This window comes from Salmo salar, chromosome ssa03 (genome assembly GCF_905237065.1).
Source record: "Salmo salar chromosome ssa03, Ssal_v3.1, whole genome shotgun sequence".
Classification (NCBI taxonomy): Eukaryota; Metazoa; Chordata; class Actinopteri; order Salmoniformes; family Salmonidae; genus Salmo; species Salmo salar.
Window position 1 is genome coordinate 101361994 of NC_059444.1, and position 22411 is coordinate 101384404.

Sequence of the window (22411 nt, forward strand, 5' to 3'; positions counted from 1 at the left end):
AAGAGAGAGAGAGGGGGGAAAGAGAGAGAGAGGGGGGAAAGAGAGAGAGAGAGGGGGAAAGGGAGAGAGAGAGGGGGAAAGGGAGAGAGAGAGGGGGGAAAGGGAGAGAGGGGGGGAAAGGGAGAGAGGGGGGGAAAGAGAGAGAGAGAGAGAGGGGGAAAGGCAGGTGAAGAAAGCCTTACATAAGGACATACCTCCCCAGCCCTCCTCCCTCCCTCCCTCCCTCCTTTGTCGTGTTCAAGAACAGTGGAAACGTCACAACAGTCACATAGAAACGTACGGTGTAGAATAGAAGAGATGGGATTCATTATCAAGTAAAACAGATAATGGTGTCAAACTCTAGGTGTTTACCCCCCCACCCAAACCCATCTACAATATCGTGGACATTTCACCACACTGAACACAGCCCCCGGGGGTTCTGGGAAGGGGTTAGGACAAGAGTTGAGAGAAAGATGGGAGGGATGGAGAGAGGTCACAGGAGTTAAGGGAGGGGGGGAAGGGTCGCTGTGCCGCGTTGTCGTAGTAACGGGATCTCTCGGAAAGGGTCAGTACTCCCAGAGCGTGGCGGTCTCAGGTCGTCGGCGTTGGCCTTCAGGACGCCGGCGTGGTCGCCGTGGAGATACTTCCCGTCGGCGACGGAGCGGATAGCGACCTTGTTGTAGTCGCAGAACTCTAACAGGAAGTCAACGGGGGTGTCACTGCTGCTCACCACTGACGCCTCGTTGCCCACCATCCAGAATTTCCCCGTCGAGTCTGAGGAGAGGGGGACCGTTCAGAACAGGTACAACCAAAATGAGTCAAATAACTATTCTAAAATTTTAAACTGGTGGTTTCCTGGAAACAAGATTATGAATAGTCCTGGATTAAGAAGCATGTTCAGTGGAGGTGTTTTATAATCCAGGACGAGTCCTAATCTGTGTCCTGGAAACATGTTTTATAATCCAGGACGAGTCCTAATCTGTGTCCTGGAAGCATGTTTTATAATCCAGGACGAGTCCTAATCTGTGTCCTGGAAACATGTTTTATAATCCAGGACGAGTCCTAATCTGTGTCCTGGAAACATGTTTTATAATCCAGGACGAGTCCTAATCTGTGTCCTGGAAGCATGTTTTATAATCCAGGACGAGTCCTAATCTGCTCGTTGTTGTCATGGTGAGGCTCCTCCAGTCCATCTGAGCTGTCAGACACCGTCCTCTGGAAAAGGGCAGTCTAACTGCTCGTCCAAACATACAATCCCATTATTTCGTCAGTGTTCATCCGCCCACTTTAAATCCTACAGACATTAGTTTGGGAAGCCAACGGCCAAATCTTCAGGTCTCAGGCAAAGCCTGTGTGTCCATGTATGTCTGTACGGACCCTGTAGGGTCCCTCTCTGAAGGTCAGGGTAAAGTAGTGTGTATACTAACCCTGTAAGCTGTAGGTCCCCTCTCTGAAGGTCAGGGTAAAGTAGTGTGTATACTAACCCTGTAAGCTGTAGGTCCCCTCTCTGAAGGTCAGGGTAAAGTAGTGTGTATACTAACCCTGTAAGCTGTAGGTCCCCTCTCTGAAGGTCAGGGTAAAGTAGTGTGTATACTAACCCTGTAAGCTGTAGGTCCCCTCTCTGAAGGTCAGGGTAAAGTAGTGTGTATACTAACCCTGTAAGCTGTAGGGCCCCTCTCTGAAGGTCAGGGTAAAGTAGTGTGTATACTAACCCTGTAAGCTGTAGGTCCCCTCTCTGAAGGTCAGGGTAAAGTAGTGTGTATACTAACCCTGTAAGCTGTAGGGCCCCTCTCTGAAGGTCAGGGTAAAGTAGTGTGTATACTAACCCTGTAAGCTGTAGGGCCCCTCTCTGAAGGTCAGGGTAAAGCAGTCATAGGAGGAACGGTTGGAGTCCAGGGTTCCCGTGACTTTACGACACCCGATGAAACCGTGTTCCCCACGGAGGACTATGATTGGACGGTTAATCAGCTTCATCAGGAACTCCTCAGACTCACCTGGAAGGACCAAAAAAAAAAAAAAACACACATTACCCATGCCGTCAGAAAGCCTTTAGGTCAAAGGTTATACTCTCCTCTCCTGGGGTGTTGGGCAACACCTTAGCCCGGTCACTCACTCAGTCTCTCACACTCTCTCACACCCTAGCCTGGGGACGCTCTCTCTCCAACACCCCAGGGAGAAACTGACTAGGAGTTGGTATGACCCTTGACCCAAACCATCTGGAACACCCTGCTGTGTTTATTTTTACTACCCAGAAGGCAGAGCTGTTTTAACACACACACTGACCGGCAACGTCGATGGTAGCGGCTAGCTGGCCGTTCTTCTTGGCGGCAACGTATTTCCCGTTGGCGGCACGGAGGGTCAGCTTCTTACCACAGTACTCCATGTCAAAGTAACAGTTGGCAGTCCTACACACACACACACACACACACACACACACACAGTTAATATAATTCTCAACAGGGTAGAACATTGTAATAACATCTATTACTGGAGCCACCCCTTTATGGAGCAATGAAGCAGGGTGCTGGCCGATATACTGCAGCTAGCTGACGGCCAACGGTCGATATACTGCAGCTAGCTGGCGGCCAACGGTCGATATACTGCGGCCAACGGTCGATATACTGCGGCCAACGGTCGATATACTGCGGCCAACGGTCGATATACTGCGGCCAACGGTCGATATACTGCAGCTAAATTACTGCAGCTAAATTACCGCAGCTAAATTACAGGACCCACACCACCCCGTGGGCGACAGAGCACTCGAGAAACTTGACACCAGCCGTGAAACCTCGAAATCACAACAACCTGAGAAGGTCTGCTGGATCATTACCACTCAGCATTCATATAGAGGTGGTGTGTGTGTGTGTGTGTGTGTGTGTGTGTGTGTGTGTGTGTGTGTGTGTGTGGACCTGAAGTCCCCACAAGAAGAGTAAACAAACAAAAAAATCTGACTAACTGGGGGACATTTTGTTAGTCCCCACGAGGTCAAAACGCTAATTCTAAGGGGGTTTAAGTTAGAATTAGTGTTAGATTTTCGTTAGGAGTTGAGGGTTAGGAGTTGAGGGTTAGGAGTTGAGGGTTAGGAGTTGAGGGTTGAGGTCAGGAGTTGGGGTTTAGGGAAAATAGGGTTTTGAATGGGACTGAATTGTGTCCCCCCCACACAAGGTTAGCTGTACAAGACTGTGTGTGTGTGTGTGTGTGTGTGTGTTTACTGTGTGTTTACTGTGTGTATGGTATGTGTATGTGTGTGTATGGTATGTGTGTGTATGGTGTGTGTGTGTATGGTATGTGTATGTTATTACTTAGTGGAGGCGGTACACTGTGTGTATGTGTGTGTGTATGGTGAGGTGTGTGCATTGTGTGTGTGTATGGTATGGCGTGTGTATTGTGTGTGTATGGTATGGCGTGTGTGTGTGTTATTACTTAGTGGAGGCGGTACACTGCAATCCTCCAGAGGTGGTGAGGGTCCAGTACTTCCCGGCGGCGGTCCGGAACGCGCACTTCCTGTTCTCACGACTCATCTCCACCTGGAACACTTCCTGGTCTCCCTCCTCATCCTGATTGGCTGACAGGTCCATGCCTAGGCGGGGCCAAGAGGAGAGCAGGGTTAGAGACTGACAAGAGGGTCAGGAAAGAACAGAAACGCACTACAGATTTGTAGAAAACATTAAAAACACCTCCCTAATATTGAGTTACAGCCCCCTTTGGCCCTCAGAACTGCCCTATTTAGTCGGGGCATGAACTCTACAAGGTGTCGAAAGCTTCCCACATGTTGACTCCAAAAGCTTCGCCACATATTGACTCCAAAAGCTTCCCACATATTGACTCCAAAAGCTTCCCACATATTGACTCCAAAAGCTTCCCACATATTGACTCCAAAAGCTTCCCACATATTGACTCCAAAAGCTTCCCACATATTGACTCCAAAAGCTTCCCACATATTGACTCCAAAAGCTTCCCACATATTGACTCCAAAAGCTTCCCACATATTGACTCCAAAAGCTTCCCACATGTCGACTCCAAAAGCTTCCCACATATCGACTCCAAAAGCTTCCCACATATCGACTCCAAAAGCTTCCCACATATCGACTCCAAAAGCTTCCCACATATCGACTCCAAAAGCTTCCCACATGTTCTGTCTGGATGTCCTTGAGGAGGTGGTGGACCATTCTTGTTACACACTGGAAACTGTTGAGTGTGAAGAAAAAAAAAAACAGCAGCGTTGCAGTTCTTGACTCAAACACACAGTGCACCTGACACCTACTACCATCCCCCGTTCAAAGACAACAAACATTTTGTCTCGCTCATACACCCTCCGAATGGCGCGCACACACACACTGCCTCATTTGTCTCAAGGCTTAGAAATCCTTCTTTAACCTGTCTCCTCTTCTCCTTCATCTACACTGATTGGAAGTGGATTTAACAAGTGACATCAATAAGGGATCGTAGCTTTACCTGGATTCACCTGGTCAGTCTAATGTCATGGAAAGAGAAGGCATTCTTAATGTTTTGTATACATGTCATGTGTATTATAGACAGAGATCAGGTCTCTATGTGAGACAGCCACTATATATATATATATATATATATATATACACACACATATATACATATATACATATACATACATATACATACATATATCATGTTTATTATATGTATATATGGCACAGCCAGAAGAGGACTAGCCACCCCTCATAGCCTGGTTCCTCTCTACCCAGTACAGCCAGAAGAGGACTGGCCACCCCTCATAGCCTGGTTCCTCTCTACCCAGTACAGCCAGAAGAGGACTGGCCACCCCTCATAGCCTGGTTCCTCTCTACCCAGTACAGCCAGAAGAGGACTGGCCACCCCTCATAGCCTGGTTCCTCTCTACCCTGTACAGCCAGAAGAGGACTGGCCACCCCTCATAGCCTGGTTCCTTCTCTACCCAGTACAGCCAGAAGAGGACTAGCCACCCCTCATAGCCTGGTTCCTCTCTACCCAGTACAGCCAGAAGAGGACTGGCCACCCCTCATAGCCTGGTTCCTCTCTACCCAGTACAGCCAGAAGAGGACTGGCCACCCCTCATAGCCTGGTTCCTCTCTAGGTTTCTTCCTAGGTTCTGGCCTTTCTAGGGAGTTTTTCCTAGCCACCGTGCTTCTACATCTGCATTGCTTGCTGTTTTTGGGGGTTTTAGGCTGGGTTTCTGTACAGCACTTTGAGATATCAGCTGATGTAAGAAGGGCTTTATAAATAAATTTGATTATATGATTTAACGGGTCATTCTGTCATGCAAAGAGCAGTATACACACACTCCACGTCAGTCACGCCAAGTGTGTCATTACCAGAGTTCCAGACGTCAGTCACATACTGTCTGGTCAAGATCAGCAACATCAGAGAGCTGGGATTAGAGGATGTCCTACAGCTGTACGTACACACACACACACACACACACACACACACACACACACACACACACACACACCCCGCCCCGCCAGGCTACAGCCAGACCCTGCCACAGCTCCAGGGTTTAATCCCCCATGGAATTATGGGTTATAAATCAGTTAGGAGGACACAGCCAGAGGAATGAAAGATTGAGGAGCACCAAAGGTCATTCTTCACATCAGGAGCACATAAAGACAGAAACACAGAGACAGGAGTCAGCTACAGAACACAGCCCCGTCTGGCCTGGGGAGGAGGAGAGGCAGAGAGCCCCGTCTGGCCTGGGGAGGAGGAGAGGCAGAGAGCCCCATCTGGGCAGGAGGAGAGGCAGAGAGGCCCGTCTGGCCTGGGGAGGAGGAGAGGCAGAGAGCCCCGTCTGGCCTGGGGAGGAGGAGAGGCAGAGAGCCCCGTCTGGCCTGGGGAGGAGGAGAGGCAGAGAGCCCCGTCTGGCCTGGGGAGGAGGAGAGGCAGAGAGCCCCGTCTGGCCTGGGGAGGAGGAGAGGCAGAGAGCCCCGTCTGGCCTGGGGAGGAGGAGAGGCAGAGAGCCCCATCTGGGCAGGAGGAGAGGCAGAGAGCCCCGTCTGGTCTGGGGAGGAGGAGAGGCAGAGAGACACCAGGGTCGGTGAAGCCGTGTTGAAACTTCCACGTTCCGTTTCAGAACCTCTCTTCTCCCGTTGAGTGACTCCTGAAAAACGTTACCTCTACCCTCCAGGATACAGCTGGTTCTCACACACACACACACACACACCAACATGAGAACCACATGGTGATAATTGACTGACTGGAGCAGAGACAGCGAGGAGCAGGATGGGAAGGGTTTAACCCAGACCTGAGGGGGTTTTAGAGAGGGTTGGTTGTCTGGGTAGACAGGACAGACCTGAGGGGGTTTTAGAGAGGGTTGGTTGTCTATTGTAACAGGGTAGACAGGACAGATCTGAGGGGTTTTAGAGAGAGTTGGTTGTCTGACGGGGTAGACAGGACAGATCTGATCTGAGGGGGTTTTAGAGAGGGTTGGTTGTCTGACGGGGTAGACAGGACAGATCTGAGGGGGTTTTAGAGAGGGTTGGTTGTCTATTGTAACAGGGTAGACAGGACAGATCTGAGGGGGTTTTAGAGAGGGTTGGTTGTCTCTTGTAACGGGGTAGACAGGACAGGAAGTACTATCCTCTGGAATGTTCCACGAGGAAAACACACCAGCTACTTTTCATACTTTACATCCACTATAGACTTTACATTTAGTGAAAGGTTTTCATAGAGCTACTTTACATCCACTATAGACTTTACATTTAGTGAAAGGTTTTCATAGAGCTACTTTACATCCACTATAGACTTTACATTTAGTGAAAGGTTTTCATAGAGCTACTTTACATCCACTATAGACTTTACATTTAGTGAAAGGTTTTCATAGAGCTACTTTACATCCACTATAGACTTTACATTTAGTGAAAGGTTTTCATAGAGCTACTTTACATCCACTATAGACTTTACATTTAGTGAAAGGTTTTCATAGAGCTACTTTACATCCACTATAGACTTTACATTTAGTGAAAGGTTTTCATAGAGCTACTTTACATCCACTATAGACTTTACATTTAGTGAAAGGTTTTCATAGAGCTACTTTACATCCACTATAGACTTTACATTTAGTGAAAGGTTTTCATAGAGCTACTTTACATCCACTATAGACTTTACATTTAGTGAAAGGTTTTCATAGAGCTACTTTACATCCACTATAGACTTTACATTTAGTGAAAGGTTTTCATAGAGCTACTTTACATCCACTATAGACTTTACATTTAGTGAAAGGTTTTCATAGAGCTACTTTACATCCACTATAGACTTTACATTTAGTGAAAGGTTTTCATAGAGCTACTTTACATCCACTATAGACTTTACATTTAGTGAAAGGTTTTCATAGAGCTACTTTACATCCACTATAGACTTCACATTTAGTGAAAGGTTTTCATAGAGCTACTTTACATCCACTATAGACTTCACATTTAGTGAAAGGTTCGCTTCTGATGGAAACCATTTGGGAATTTTCAGAGGCGCAAGAGGGGGACTAGAATAGGGAAATCACTATCCAGGAAGTAGGATAGAGTTTATTCCTGGTAACTAAAGTCGCAATCACAAAGATGGTATGACGAGATCATTTATGTAATTATCTACTGCTTCTTTAGCCTGACCCCCAACACCACCACCGACAGGGGGCCGCCAGCCCAGGGGTCTACCCACCGACGGGGCCGCCCGGCCCGGGGTCTACCCACCGACGGGGGCCGCCAGCCAGGGGTCTACCCACCGACGGGGCCGCCAGCCTACCCACTGATTGTCCCCACACACACAATGCCGTGACCTAGTGAGAGGCCAGTCAGTGTATTTGGTCCACCAGTCTCTCTAGCGTTGACAGCCACAACATACCGTTCGTTGTTCTGTTTCTCCTTCTCAGCAGCAGACTAAATGATCGATAATATCAAAAACGCCACTCTGAAGTCATAAAAACACAGCTCCCACAATCTGTTTTAGGTCCTCTGGGTGCAGAGACAGTCCGACTGCAGTCCCTCCATCTCCTGACCTTTAAACCCTGCCGACACAGGATCATACTGCTGCCAGGGGGTTACTAGGAGACTATGTGGTGTGTGTGTGTGTGTGTGTGTGTGTGTGTGTGTGTGTGTGTGTGTATGATCTCTGGTCGCTCGTCTTTTCAGTTCGCTGCAGCCAGCGACTAAAACACACACTCAACACAACAGGCTGGGTTGAACAGGACAGCAGCTGGGATACATGGGGAGCCAGATCAGTCTGTGTTCTGCACACACACACACACACACCTACTGATTCTTACAGCAGCTAGAGCCAGCCAGCCAGCCAACACCAGCCCACTCCCTAGCCAGAACCCTGCCCCGCTGTAATCAGGAGACTCACACAGGAGAGAGAGACCAGACGAGAGAGCTGATGCAATCGTCATCACACTGCCCTGTCCCCATCTGGACAAGAGGAACAACCATGTAAGAATGCTGTTCACCGACTACAGCATTCAGCATTTAACACCATAGTACCCTCAAAAACCCATCATTAAGCTCAGAGCTCTGGGTCTGAACCCTGCCCTTGGCCCCAAAGAACCTCAAACTTTTACAGATGCACAAATCGAGAGCATCCTGACGGGCTGTATCACCGCCTGGTACGGCAGCTGCCCCGCCCGCAACCACAGGGCTCTCCAGAGGGTAGTGAGGTCTGCACAACGCATCACCGGGGGCAGACTTCCTGTCCTCCAGGACACCTACACCACCAGATTTCACAGGAAGGCCAAAAATATCATCAAGGACATCAACCACCCGAGCCACTGCCTGTTCACCCCGCTATCATCCAGAAGGCGAGGTCAGTACAGGTGCATCAAAGCTGGGACCGAGAGACTGAAAAACAGCTTCTATCTCAAGGTCATCAGACTTAAATAGCCATCACTAGCCTCCAACCGGTACCCTGCCCTTAGCCACTGTTACTAGCCAGCTATCACCCAGTACCCTGCCCTTAGCCACTGTTACTAGCCAGCTATCACCCAGTACCCTGCCCTTAACCACTGTTACTAGCCAGCTATCACCCAGTACCCTGCCCTTAGCCACTGTTACTAGCCAGCTATCACCCAGTACCCTGCCCTTAGCCACTGTTACTAGCCAGCTATCACCCAGTACCCTGCCCTTAACCACTGTTACTAGCCAGCTATCACCCAGTACCCTGCCCTTAACCACTGTTACTAGCCAGCTATCACCCAGTACCCTGCCCTTAACCACTGTTACTAGCCAGCTATCACCCAGTACCCTGCCCTTAACCACTGTTACTAGCCAGCTATCACCCAGTACCCTGCCCTTAGCCACTGTTACTAGCCTCCACCCAGTACCCTGCCCTTAGCCACTGTTACTAGCCAGCTATCACCCGGTACCCTGCCCTGAACTTAACCACTGTTACTAGCCAGCTATCACCCAGTACCCTGCCCTGCCCTTAACCACTGTTACTAACCAGCTATCACCCAGTACCCTGAACTTAACCACTGTTATCACCCAGTACCCTGCCCTTAGCCACTGTTACTAGCCAGCTATCACCCAGTACCCTGCCCTGAACTTAGCCACTGTCACTAGCCAGCCTCCACCCAGTACCCTGAACTTAGCCACTGTTACTAGCCAGCTATCACCCAGTACCCTGCCCTTAACCACTGTTACTAGCCAGCTATCACCCAGTACCCTGCCCTTAGCCACTGTTACTAGCCAGCTATCACCCAGTACCCTGCCCTTAGCCACTGTTACTAGCCAGCCATCACCCGGTACCCTGCCCTGAACTTAGCCACTGTTACTAGCCAGCTATCACCCAGTACCCTGCCCTGCCCTTAGCCACTGTTACTAGCCAGCTATCACCCAGTACCCTGCCCTGCCCTTAGCCACTGTTACTAGCCAGCTATCACCCGGTTACTCTACCCTGCACCTTGTGTCACGTAGAGAGAGCAAAGGGTTGAGGGAAATAGGGATTGTTTTTACCTAAACAAATTAGGGATTTTGGTAACATAACTTTTTCCAGTCAGAAATTGCTGTGATTGTTACAGCTTCGGCAACACTGACAGACAGACAGAGACAGACAGACACACAGACAGACAGAGACAGACAGACAGAGACAGACAGACAGAGACAGACAGACAGACAGACAGACAGAGACAGACAGACAGAGACAGACAGACAGACAGAGACAGACAGACAGACCGGGTCCCAGTCACAGGGAAGAGAGAGAGAGAACGGGTGCTAGTCAGTCATGCGTTTGTTGTGTATTTTTAGCACAGCACAGACCCAGAACAATCAAATGAACTGTGGTTAAGACTCCCTCTAGTCATTTGTGTGTCTTAATTATTTAATCAAACAGTGTGCTTAAAGTATCAGACAGTGTATAGATTAAAAACACGTAGTCTGCCTCTGCCTCTGCCTCTGCCTCTGCCTCTGCCTCTGCCTCTGCCTCTGCGCTCCTAAACCCACTTCCTGTTTGGGATCCATGAAGAAGACAAGAGCTTTTTCCACAGACTCACGGACTGTCCTGTAGCACAACGACATGTGTTGTGGTCACGACCAGACAGCGTCCAGGTCTCATCTCTGGATCACACACAGTCCAGTGTGTTGCAGTCCCTCCCTTGGCATAAATCCAGACAAACGCCTGCACTGTAGCTGCCACACAAGAGGAGTCTCTCTCTCTCCCCCCCTCCCCTCCCACCCAGCCCGGCCCTAAGACAGTGTGTGTGTGTGTGGAGAGAGTGTGGGAAGCATCATCAGTAAACTACTGCAGGGATCACTGGGGCAGAATAGCTACAGAATAACACACAAACACGACAGGCAGGCAGGGTGTCAGAGCTGTTTCTCAGCCAGACACAAAATGGAGCCTCTCCTCTCTCTCAGGCTCTCGCCATCCCTCCCCCTCTCGCCATCCCTCCCTCTCTCTCTCTCTCTCGCCATCCCTCCCTCTCTCGCCCCCATCTCTCCATCTCCCGCCCCCCCTCTCCATCTTGCAGACCTTCTCCTTTCTCTATATGATAAATAAAACATGAGTTGTGTCTCTGGTCCAGGAGGAGGAGGAGGAGGAAAGGAGCTGAGGAAAGAGGAAGAGAAGCTGCTGGGTGTCTGCAGTGCACAGTTCAGAGAACTGACTGATTAAACACTCGCTGCGAGACACAGAGAGACACAGAGACACACAGAGACACACAGAGAGTTAAGAACATACAGATATAGAATACCGCTGTGACCTTATATCATAGGAATAGAATAATCACAACATTATTCTATTCCCTATGAGATACTATCGCAACAGCGCTCTAACAACGTTCTGGGTCCACGTGGGTTAAGACAGAACCAGAACGAAGAGGTCCACCCTCCGTCTTTACAACTTTACCGCCAGGTCTATGAGCAGAATGTTCCCTGGCCTTCCATTACGTTCTGGGTTACCGCCAGGTCTACGAGCAGAAGGTTGTGATGGTCCTACCTCGCCTGGTGGGGTTCTAGTCCTGTTCTAGAAGGTTGTGATGGTCCTACCTCGCCTGGTGGGGTTCTAGTCCTGTTCTAGAAGGTTGTGATGGTCCTACCTCGCCTGGTGGGGTTCTAGTCCTGTTCTAGAAGGTTGTGATGGTCCTACCTCGCCTGGTGGGGTTCTAGTCCTGTTCTAGAAGGTTGTGATGGTCCTACCTCACCTGGTTAGATTCTAGTCCTGTTCTAGAAGGTTGTGATGGTCCTACCTCGCCTGGTGGGGTTCTAGTCCTGTTCTAGAAGGTTGTGATGGTCCTACCTCGCCTGGTGGGGTTCTAGTCCTGTTCTAGAAGGTTGTGATGGTCCTACCTTGCCTGGTGGAGACGTTCCTCTCGTTGCTGGCGGTGAGAACCACCTGAGGGTGACTCTGCTCCAGAGAGAACATCTCATCCTTCCCCACGCGACTAGTCTTCCCGCTCTTCATGGTCCCGCTGGGACCCGACGGAGCCAGGTATCGCCCGGAACAATCCCTGAACGCCACCTTCCCGGAGCGGAACTCCAGCGTGTATCCGGTGGTCTTGTCCGGCGCGGCCTCCAGGCTGCCGTCGTTCTTCAGAAAGCGGTTATCAGACGTCTGCAGGTGGTAACGTTGGTCCAGGAACACCAGGGTGATCAGGGAGTCGACCCCCCACGGGACGTCGCGGTCTATAGAGACCTCGTCCACCTTGGAGGACAGGTGGGCGTAACGCTTCCTGGTCACACTGAAGATGTTCACCTGGACGGGAGAGGTGCAGGGGTCAAAGGGGGTTGTAGGTGTGTTACCTGAGGGCGCATGGCAATGTGGACGCTTCATTTAGGGGGGAGGGGGTTGTAGGTGTGTTACCTGAGGATGCATGGCAATGTGGACGCTCCATTTTTCAGCCACTGACGCAGTCTGGGAGAGAGACCAAATATTACAGTCCACACACACACACACACACACACGTGTTACAGTCCACACACACACACACGTTACAGTCCACACACACGTTACAGTCCACACACACACACGTTACAGTCCACACACACACACGTTACAGTCCACACACACACACACACACACACACACACACGTTACAGTCCACACACACACACGTTACAGTCCACACACACACACGTTACAGTCCACACACACACACGTTACAGTCCACACACACACACGTTACAGTCCACACACACACACGTTACAGTCCACACACACACACGTTACAGTCCCACACACACACACACACACGTTACAGTCCACACACACACACACACGTTACAGTCCACACACACACACACACGTTACAGTCACACACACACACACGTTACAGTCCACACACACACACACACACACACACACACACGTTACAGTCCACACACACACACACACACACACACACACACGTTACAGTCCACACACACACACACACGTTACAGTCCACACACACGTTACAGTCCACACACACGTTACAGTCCACACACACACACACGTTACAGTCCACACACACACACACGTTACAGTCCACACACACACACACACGTTACAGTCCACACATACACACGTTACAGTCCACACACACACGTTACAGTCCACACACACACGTTACAGTCCACACACACACGTTACAGTCCACACACACACACACACACACGTTACAGTCCACACACACACACGTTACAGTCCACACACACACACGTTACAGTCCACACACACACACGTTACAGTCCACACACACACGTTACAGTCCACACACACGTTACAGTCCACACACACACGTTACAGTCCACACACACACGTTACAGTCACACACACACACACACACACACACACACGTTACAGTCCACACGTTACAGTCCACACACACACACACACACACGTTACAGTCCACACACACACACGTTACAGTCCACACACACACACACACACGTTACAGTCCACACACACACACACACACGTTACAGTCCACACACACACACACACACGTTACAGTCACACACACACACACACACGTTACAGTCCACACACACACACACACACGTTACAGTCCACACACACACACACACGTTACAGTCCACACACACACACGTTACAGTCCACACACACACACACGTTACAGTCCACACACACACACACGTTACAGTCCACACACACACACGTTACAGTCCACACACACACACACGTTACAGTCCACACACACACACACGTTACAGTCCACACACATACACACACACACGTTACAGTCCACACACACACACACACACACACACACACGTTACAGTCCACACACACACACACACACACACACGTTACAGTCCACACACACACACACACGTTACAGTCCACACACACACGTTACAGTCCAAACACACACACACACACACACACGTTACAGTCCACACACGTTACAGTCCACACACACACACACACACACGTTACAGTCCACACACACACACACACACACACACGTTACAGTCCACACACACACACACACACACGTTACAGTCACACACACACACACGTTACAGTCCACACACACACACACACGTTACAGTCACACACACACACACGTTACAGTCCACACACACACACACACGTTACAGTCCACACACACACACACACACACACACACACACGTTACAGTCCACACACACACGTTACAGTCCAAACACACACACACACACGTTACAGTCCACACACGTTACAGTCCCACACACACACACACACACACACACACGTTACAGTCCACACACACACACACACACGTTACAGTCCACACACACACACACGTTACAGTCCACACACACACACACACACACGTTACAGTCCACACACACACACACACACACACACACACGTTACAGTCCACACACACACACACACACACACACGTTACAGTCCACACACACACACACACACACACACGTTAAAGTCCACACACACACACGTTACAGTCCACACACACACACACACACACACGTTACAGTCCACACACACACGTTACAGTCCACACACACACACACACACACACGTTACAGTCCACACACACACACACACACGTTACAGTCCACACACACACACACACACACGTTACAGTCCACACACACACACACACACACGTTACAGTCCACACACACACACACACACACGTTACAGTCCACACACACACACACACACACGTTACAGTCCACACACACACACACACACACGTTACAGTCCACACACACACGTTACAGTCCACACACACACACACGTTACAGTCCACACACACGTTACAGTCCACACACACGTTACAGTCCACACACACACACACGTTACAGTCCACACACACACACACGTTACAGTCCACACACACACACACGTTACAGTCCACACACACACACACGTTACAGTCCACACACACACACACACACGTTACAGTCCACACACACACACACACACGTTACAGTCCACACACACACACACACACGTTACAGTCCACACACACACACACACACACACACGTTACAGTCCACACACACGTTACAGTCCACACACGTTACAGTCCACACACACACGTTACAGTCCACACACACACACACACACGTTACAGTTCACACACACGTTACAGTCCACACACACGTTACAGTCCACACACACACACACACACACGTTACAGTCCACACACACGTTACAGTCCACACACACGTTACAGTCCACACACACACACACACACACACGTTACAGTCCACACACACACGTTACAGTCCACACACACACACACACGTTACAGTCCACACACACACACACACACACACACACACGTTACAGTCCACACACACACACACACACACGTTACAGTCCACACACACACACACACACGTTACAGTCCACACACACACGTTACAGTCCACACACACACACACACACGTTACAGTCCACACACACACACACACACACGTTACAGTCCACACACACACACACACACACGTTACAGTCCACACACACACACGTTACAGTCCACACACACACACACACGTTACAGTCCACACACACACACACACGTTACAGTCCACACACACACACACACGTTACAGTCCACACACACACACACACGTTACAGTCCACACACACACACACACGTTACAGTCCACACACACGTTACAGTCCACACACACACACACGTTACAGTCCACACACACACACGTTACAGTCCACACACACACACGTTACAGTCCACACACACACGTTACAGTCCACACACACACGTTACAGTCCACACACACACGTTACAGTCCACACACACACGTTACAGTCCACACACACACGTTACAGTCCACACACACACGTTACAGTCCACACACACACCCATTACAGTCCACACACCCATTACAGTCCACACACCCATTACAGTCCACACACACACACACACACACGTTACAGTCCACACACACACACACACACACGTTACAGTCCACACACACACACACACGTACGTTACAGTCCACACACACACACACACGTTACAGTCCACACACACACGTTACAGTCCACACACACACACACACACACACACACGTTACAGTCCACACACACACACACACACGTTACAGTCCACACACGTTACAGTCCACACACACACACACACACACACGTTACAGTCCACACACACACACACACACACGTTACAGTCCACACACACACACGTTACAGTCCACACACACACACACACACGTTACAGTCCACACACACACACACACGTGTTACAGTCCACACACACACACACACACACACACACGTGTTACAGTCCACACACACACACACACACGTGTTACAGTCCACACACACACACGTTACAGTCCACACACACACACACACACGTTACAGTCCACACACACACGTTACAGTCCACACACACACACACACACGTTACAGTCCACACACACACACACACGTTACAGTCCACACACACACACACACACGTTACAGTCCACACACACACACACACACGTTACAGTCCACACACACACACACGTTACAGTCCACACACACACACACACTACAGTCCACACACACACACACACACGTTACAGTCCACACACACACACACACACACGTTACAGTCCACACACGTTACAGTCCACACACACACACACACACACGTTACAGTCCACACACACACACACACACGTTACAGTCCACACACACACGTTACAGTCCACACACACACACACACACACGTTACAGTCCACACACACACACACACACACGTTACAGTCCACACACACACACACACACGTGTTACAGTCCACACACACACACACACACGTGTTACAGTCCACACACACACACACACGTGTTACAGTCCACACACACACACACACGTGTTACAGTCCACACACACACACACACGTTACAGTCACACACACACACACACGTTACAGTCCACACACACACACACACGTTACAGTCCACACACACACACACGTTACAGTCCACACACACACACACACACGTTACAGTCCACACACACACACACACACACACGTTACAGTCCACACACACACACACACGTTACAGTCCACACACACACACACACGTTACAGTCCACACACACACACACGTTACAGTCCACACACACACACACACGTTACAGTCCACACACACACACGTTACAGTCCACACACACACACACGTTACAGTCCACACACACACACACGTTACAGTCCACACACACACACGTTACAGTCCACACACACACACACGTTACAGTCCACACACACACACACGTTACAGTCAACACACACACACACACGTTACAGTCCACACACACACGTTACAGTCCACACACACAGACGTTACAGTCCACACACACAGACGTTACAGTCCACACACACAGACGTTACAGTCCACACACACACACACGTTACAGTCCACACACACACACGTTACAGTCCACACACACACGTTATAATGTCCATTCGCTCGTTCAGGAAGTTGAAAACCCACCTACCTGGGCAAAGCAGCTGATCCTGTCCTCTGTGCCTCCCAGGTATCTGCCATGGACCTCCGACTGCAGAGAAACACAATATAATATATATCACACACACTACGTAGCCTTATAACCCTCCTTCTGACAAAACAATACCCTCCACAGACACTACGTAGCCTTATAACCCTCCTTCTGACAAAACAATACCCTCCACACACACTACGTAGCCTTATAACCCTCCTGACAAACAATACCCTCCACACAGACACTACGTAGCCTTATAACCCTCCTGACAAACAATACCCTCCACACAGACACTACGTAGCCTTACAACCCTCCTCCTGACAAACAATACCCTCCACACAGACACTACGTAGCCTTATAACCCTCCTGACAAACAATACCCTCCACACAGACACTACGTAGCCTTATAACCCTCCTGACAAAATACCCTTCACACAGACACTACGTAGCCTTATAACCCTCCTGACAAACAATACCCTCCACACAGACACTACGTAGCCTTATAACCCTCCTGACAAACAATACCCTCCACAGACACTACGTGGCCTTATAACCCTCCTTCTGACAAAACAATACCCTCCACAGACACTACGTAGCCTTATAACCCTCCTGACAAACAATACCCTCCACAGACACTACGTAGCCTTACAACCCTTATCTTCCATATCAGAGAGAAACACAAGCTGTGTGTCTCCAGTTGCGCCAAACTACATTTCCTCCCCAGTTACAGACACACACACACACACACACACGTGTTGCCTAAAGAGAGACCGTTACCGTGGTTACTCCATGGTTACCAGTCTCTTCAGAATGTTGAATTAAAACCCCTATTTTTATAAAAAACTTCACCGGTTATACATGTCGTTAGTCCTTTTTTGGCAGAAGGAGGAAGTGGGATTCACAGGGGGAAAAAAAAGTGTTGATTAACCCACTTTTTTGGTTTTTGTTTTGCGTCGGTCGGTTCTGTTGCACGTGATGTACAACACGTAAACAAATAAAATCAACGTCTTTCGAATGAAGCACATTTCCCCCTCCCATAATCCACTGGAAATGAAGCACATTTCCCCCTCCCATAATCCACTGGAAATGAAGCACATTTCCCCCTCCCATAATCCACTGGAAATGAAGCACATTTCCCCTCCCATAATCCACTGGAAATGAAGCACATTTCCCCTCCCATAATCCACTGGAAATGCGTTTGCCATTCGGTTATAAGGCTCTGACACGTCGTGCAAGTGTTTGTCACGTGAGAATTGAAACAAAAAATAATAAAAACTGAAATACAAAAACGAAGTCCAGACCAGCGTTAGTGAGCATTTCTCCTTTACCAAGATAATCCATCCCACCTGACAGGTGTGGCCTATCGAGAAGTTGATTAAACAGCATGATCATTACATAGGTGCACCTTGTGCTAGGGGGACAATAAAAGGCCACTCTAAAATGCGCAGTTTTGTCACACAACAATGCCACAGATGGTCTCAAGTTTTCAGGGAACGTGCAACTGGCATGCTGACTGCAGGAATCTCAACCAGAGCTGTTGCCAGAGAATTTAAATGTTCATTTCTCTACCATAAACCGCCTCCAACTTAGGGCTTATGCCCTCCCAGGCCCACCCAGGCTGCGCACCTGCCCAGTCATGTGATTGACATCCCTAGATTCTGGCATTTTCATATATGAACTGTAACAAAGTAAAAATAATATTTTAAATTTAACTCAACATCGGGTCACTGGGCTAAGGTGTTCAAAACACGCTAGATGGCGAATTTGCAAAGGGTGCCACCTATGGACGGCAGGTTAGTGGTTAGAGTGGAGGGACGGCAGGTAGCCTAGTGGTTAGAGGAGGGGAGGCTGGTAGCCTAGTGGTTAGAGGGGAGGCAGGGTAGCCTAGTGGTTAGAGGAGGGGAGGCTGGTAGCCTAGTGGTTAGAGTGGAGGAACGGCAGGTAGCCTAGTGGTTAGAGGAGGGGAGGCTGGTAGCCTAGTGGTTAGAGGGGAGGGGCGGCAGGTAGCCTAGTGGTTAGGAGGAGGGGAGGCAGGTAGCCTAGTGGTTAGAGTGGAGGGACGGCAGGTAGCCTAGTGGTTAGAGGAGGGGAGGCAGGTAGCCTAGTGGTTAGAGGAGGGGCGGCAGGTAGCCTAGTGGTTAGAGTGGAGGGGCGGCAGGTAGCCTAGTGGTTAGAGTGGAGGGGCGGCAGGTAGCCCAGTGGTTAGAGTGGAGGGGCGGCAGGTAGCCCAGTGGTTAGAGTGGAGGGGCGGCAGGTAGCCCAGTGGTTAGAGTGGAGGGGCGGCAGGTAGCCCAGTGGTTAGAGTGGAGGGGCGGCAGGTAGCCCAGTGGTTAGAGTGGAGGGGCGGCAGGTAGCCCAGTGGTTAGAGTGGAGGGGCGGCAGGTAGCCCAGTGGTTAGAGTGGAGGGGCGGCAGGTAGCCTAGTGGTTAGAGTGGAGGGGCGGCAGGTAGCCCAGTGGTTAGAGTGGAGGGGCGGCAGGTAGCCTAGTGGTTAGAGTGGAGGGCGGCAGGTAGCCTAGTGGTTAGAGTGGAGGGGCGGCAGGTAGCCTAGTGGTTAGAGTGGAGGGGCGGCAGGTAGCCTAGTGGTTAGAGTGGAGGGGCGGCAGGTAGCCTAGTGGTTAGAGTGGAGGGGCGGCAGGTAGCCTAGTGGTTAGAGTGGAGGGGCGGCAGGTAGCCTAGTGGTTAGAGTGGAGGGGCGGCAGGTAGCCTAGTGGTTAGAGTGGAGGGGCGGCAGGTAGCCTAGTGGTTAGAGTGGAGGGGCGGCAGGTAGCCTAGTGGTTAGAGTGGAGGGACGGCAGGTAGCCTAGTGGTTAGAGTGGAGGGACGGCAGGTAGCCTAGTGGTTAGAGTGGAGGGACGGCAGGTAGCCTAGTGGTTAGAGTGGAGGGACGGCAGGTAGCCTAGTGGTTAGAGTGGAGGGACGGCAGGTAGCCTAGTGGTTAGAGTGGAGGGACGGCAGGTAGCCTAGTGGTTAGAGTGGAGGGGCGGCAGGTAGCCTAGTGGTTAGAGTGGAGGGGCGGCAGGTAGCCTAGTGGTTAGAGTGGAGGGACGGCAGGTAGCCTAGTGGTTAGAGTGGGGAGGCAGGTAGAGTAGTGGTTAGAGTGGAGGGGCGGCAGGTAGCCTAGTGGTTAGAGTGGAGGGGCGGCAGGTAGTCTAGTGGTTAGAGTGGAGGGACGGCAGGTAGCCTAGTGGGTAGAGTGGAGGGGGAGGCAGGTAGCCTAGTGGGTAGAGTGGAGGGGAGGCAGGTAGCCTAGTGGTTAGAGTGGAGGGGAGGCAGGTAGCCTAGTGGGTAGAGTGGAGGGGGAGGCAGGTAGCCTAGTGGTTAGAGTGGAGGGATGGCAGGTAGCCTAGTGGTTAGAGTGGAGGGGCAGGTAGCCTAGTGGTTAGAGTGGAGGGATGGCAGGTAGCCTAGTGGTTAGAGTGGAGGGATGGCAGGTAGCCTAGTGGTTAGAGTGGAGGGATGGCAGGTAGCCTAGTGGTTAGAGTGGAGGGACGGCAGGTAGCCTAGTGGTTAGAGTGGAGGGATGGCAGGTAGCCTAGTGGTTAGAGTGGAGGGATGGCAGGTAGCCTAGTGGTTAGAGTGGAGGGATGGCAGGTAGCCTAGTGGTTAGAGTGGAGGGATGGCAGGTAGCGTAGTGGTTAGAGTGGAGGGATGGCAGGTAGCCTAGTGGTTAGAGTGGAGGGGGCAGGTAGCCTAGTGGTTAGAGTGGAGGGATGGCAGGTAGTCTAGTGGTTAGAGTGGAGGGGCGGCAGGTAGCCTAGTGGTTAGAGTGGAGGGACGGCAGGTAGCCTAGTGGTTAGAGTGGAGGGACGGCAGGTAGCCTAGTGGTTAGAGTGGAGGGACGGCAGGTAGCCTAGTGGTTAGAGCGTTGGACTAGTAACTGAAAGGTTGCAAGTTTTTATCCCCGAGCTGACAAGATAAAAATCTGTTGTTCTGTGACACTTGTTCTGTTCCCCTGAACAAGGCAGTTAACCCACCGTTCCCCTGAACAAGGCCGTTAACCCACCGTTCCCCTGAACAAGGCAGTTAACCCACCGTTCCCCTGAACAAGGCAGTTAACCCACCGTTCCCCTGAACAAGGCAGTTAACCCACCGTTCCCCTGAACAAGGCAGTTAACCCACCGTTCCCCTGAACAAGGCAGTTAACCCACCGTTCCCCTGAACAAGGCAGTTAACCCACCGTTCCCCTGAACAAGGCAGTTAACCCACCGTTCCCCTGAACAAGGCAGTTAACCCACCGTTCCCCTGAACAAGGCAGTTAACCCACCGTTCCCCTGAACAAGGCAGTTAACCCACCGTTCCCCTGAACAAGGCAGTTAACCCACCGTTCCCCTGAACAAGGCAGTTAACCCACCGTTCCCCTGAACAAGGCAGTTAACCCACCGTTCCCCTGAACAAGGCAGTTAACCCACCGTTCCCCTGAACAAGGCAGTTAACCCACTGTACCCCGGTTGGCTGTCATTGTAAATCAGAATTTGTTCTTAACTGACTTGTCCTCGTTAAATAAAAGGTCAAATAAACAAAATATGGCAGTGTGGGAACATTAACCCTATAAAAAAAGGTTGTGTAGAACTAGAAATATAGGCTACCGTTTATAATGTATTAATATTCCCTGCTGATATGAAAGATACATTCCTTATGTTTCTGAAACACTACCGCACAGGGCATTGAGGCGTCACTACAAAAACACCCTGGTTCGAATCTTAGGCTGTATCACAAAAAAACGGCGGTGAATGGGAGTCCCATAGGGCGGCGCACAATTGGCCCAGCGTCAGTCCGTGGTTTTTTTAACCGGTGTAGGCCGTCCATTGTAAATAATAATTTGTTTTTAACTGGACTTGTCTAGTTAAATAAATAAAAAGGTTAAATTAAAAATAAATTCAACGTTTAGAGAAAGCATCCGGGCCTTTTATAGACCACCAGTCAGAAGATATAATCGTTAATTACTATAATTAATAGGCGACAGAGCAGTTTACGTCTATAACTGAGGTAACAATACATAGGCAAGTCT

General features: G+C 50.3%; 1 pseudogene; it reads right to left on the reverse strand.

The window, feature by feature from the left end:
• Positions 1 to 530: 530 nt before the first annotated feature.
• The window catches only part of LOC123741772 (fascin-like), a 22476-nt pseudogene continuing 595 nt past the window's right edge, over positions 531 to 22411 (reverse strand).